We start from the raw sequence: 2,791 nt of genomic DNA, 5'->3' as shown, positions 1-2,791 counted from the left end.
CGATGTTTGGATTAGAATTCCATTGCTTTTTTCCTCCTGCACTTTTCTTCCATAATGTACTTCCACATCCAATAATGTCATAGATTATATATTGTTCCATGCTTACAAAACAAATGAAGGTGCTCCAAGTTACTGACTTTTAATAAAATTTCCAAGATCTGAGGTTAGTTAACTCTCATCAGAACATACTTAAGCTGCTCTGACCATCTGCTGCTTTCCACCAGCATCCTTCAACACTCACTAGATGGCTGTGTGTCCTTATGTATGCTTACTTTGTAAAGTCTAGAAGGGTAGCAGTAATCTCTTCACATGATTGGTGTGCATCCCAGTATATGGCTTATTCACCTCTTGATTTAGGTCATCTTGCTTTAACCTTGGTTAAAGAGACCCCTGAGTTAACACAGAACCTTCTATGAAAACAAGTCAAATTCTTCTGTCCCAAGCTTTATGATGCTTCCTCTGCCAACGTCAAATATCCTTTGCCAAACATGATTGAGTATGCTGATTTCTCAGTGAGAGTATTTTCTTTGAATGCTCATTGTTTGATAGAGAAAAATAGCTAGTTACGTCTCTCTGATCTCTATTATCTCTGCTGTGGTAGATTTATCAGTGCAGTCATGAGGAGGAGCACTAAATGAGGCTGTCTTTAAACAAATACATAACCTTTTAAAAACAAACTGTTAATATGAGTCCATAAATAGCATTCTGAGGAAGTCCTTTTATAAACAGGTATGAATGGATCATGTTCTTGTTGTGTTAAACTGTGCAACCCAATGTAGTTTGGAACCGTGCTTTTTAAGTGAAAAGCTATAGCAACTGAAGACTGATCATGTTTGATCAGATCAAATATATATACACTTCATTATTGACAGCACTTGCTACTTAAAAAAATAAATATGCAAGATACTACACAATAGAAAAAAATATCTTCAAATATATAAGAATTACTCAAAATATTATTTTAATTAGGTTTACATGAGACTGCTGGCCAGTCTCTAATTCTCCCAAGGGATCCATTTTAGGGCCAGTTCCCTTTAATGTTTTCATAAATGAATTGGATGCAGGTCTCAAATATATACTAAGTAGGTTTGCAGGTGACACTAAATTAGGAGGAGCTATTGACTACCTTGAGGGCAGAAAGATCATGACAAATTAGAGGGCTGGGCAATCACCAACTGCATGAAATTCAACAAGAACTAGTGCCAGATTCTGCACCTGGGACAGGGCAATTGTGGATATATGTACAGGTTAGGGGACAAGAGACTGGACAGTAGCCCTGCAGAAAGGGTTCTGTGGGCTCTGGTGTACGGTAAGTTGAATATAATTCAACAGTGTGCTTCGGCAGCCAAAAGGACCAACTGTATCTTGGGGTGCATTAAGCACAGCATTGCTAGCCAGTTGAGGGAAGTGATTATCTTGCTCTATTCTGCACTGGTGTGGCCTCACTTCAAGTACCGTGTACAGTTTTGGGTGCCACAATATAAGAAGGACAATTACAGAGTGTCCAAAGGAGTGCTACAAAGATGGTGAAGGGCCTAGAGGCGAAGGTGTATGAGGAATGGCTGAAATCACTTGATTTGTTCAGCTTGCAGAAGAGGAGGCTGAGGGGAGACCTCACCACATCCTACAGCTTCCTCACAAGGGGGAGCAGAGGGGTATCTCTTCTCTCTGGTGAAAGCAATAGGACCTGTAGGAAGGGCATGAAGCTGTGTTAGCAGAGGTTCAGGCTGGGTAATAGGAAAAAGTTCTTCACCAAGAGGGTGGCCAGGCATTGGAACAGGTTCCTGGGTGTTCCCAGGTGGTCAAAGCACCAAGCCTGCCAGAGTTCAAGAAGTGTTTGGACAATTTGCTCAGACATACAGTTTGATTTTTGGGTGGAGCAAGGAGTTGGACTCAATGATCCTCATGGATCCTTTCCAGCCTGGGATATTCTATGATTCTGTGATAAGAACTCAAGCAAGATAGTTCAGTTTTTCTGATTTTTTTTATTGTAGCTAGTATTCTTACATTTCTTTTTTTCTCCTATTACAAGGTCTTGACTGAAGTTGTATATACATTTCACTTCTAAATTTGGGGGGAGGGATGAGAATTTCTCCCTTTTGTTGCTTTTAAGCAGCTAGTCCTCTTTTATGCAACAGTACAAAGCAGCTTTCATTCTTTGTACTTTTTTTATTTCTTAAGATTTGTTATGCATCATCTTTTCAAAATGTACTGTCCAAATATACTTAGTTCTCTTTTGATGTGAAAGGTTTTTTTTTCCTGCCATTAATAATAGTAGTCTATCTGGAATAATTTTCACTGCAATATTTGTTGAAAGTTAAGTTGTAAAACATTATACATAAGGGGATTGAGTATCATAATGTTAACTACCATATTAATCTCAGTGTTATCTCCCATTCCTCTTTTTACATCTTATTATCTAGATTGTTTTCATGATAGGATATTAATTTGAATTTTATGTCTAAGTATGTCCATCACTAACAGTTATGTTTAAGATATTCTGCCTCAGTACAGTATACTTTACTGGTTGTCCCAAATGCTATTGGCCATCATTCTGCCCGATCACCTAGGTAGGCCAGTATTTCTATAGTGATTAGGTCAATTTCCAAACATTCATACTTTTTTTTTTTTTGGTAGAAATATGAAGTGAATTTTTTTAAAGTTCGATTTATCAGAAGACAAAAGTCTTAAAAATATTCTTATTTCCTCTTGTGAAGATAGCTCAAAAACATAGAATATATTCTGTTTCAAGAAATGGTCTAGGAAGAGGAGGAAAGATCATTTTGGAGGT

The sequence above is a fragment of the Anser cygnoides genome, chromosome 2, assembly GCF_040182565.1.
Source record: "Anser cygnoides isolate HZ-2024a breed goose chromosome 2, Taihu_goose_T2T_genome, whole genome shotgun sequence".
Lineage (NCBI taxonomy): Eukaryota > Metazoa > Chordata > Aves > Anseriformes > Anatidae > Anser > Anser cygnoides.
Note: the sequence above shows the minus strand (reverse complement) of the source record.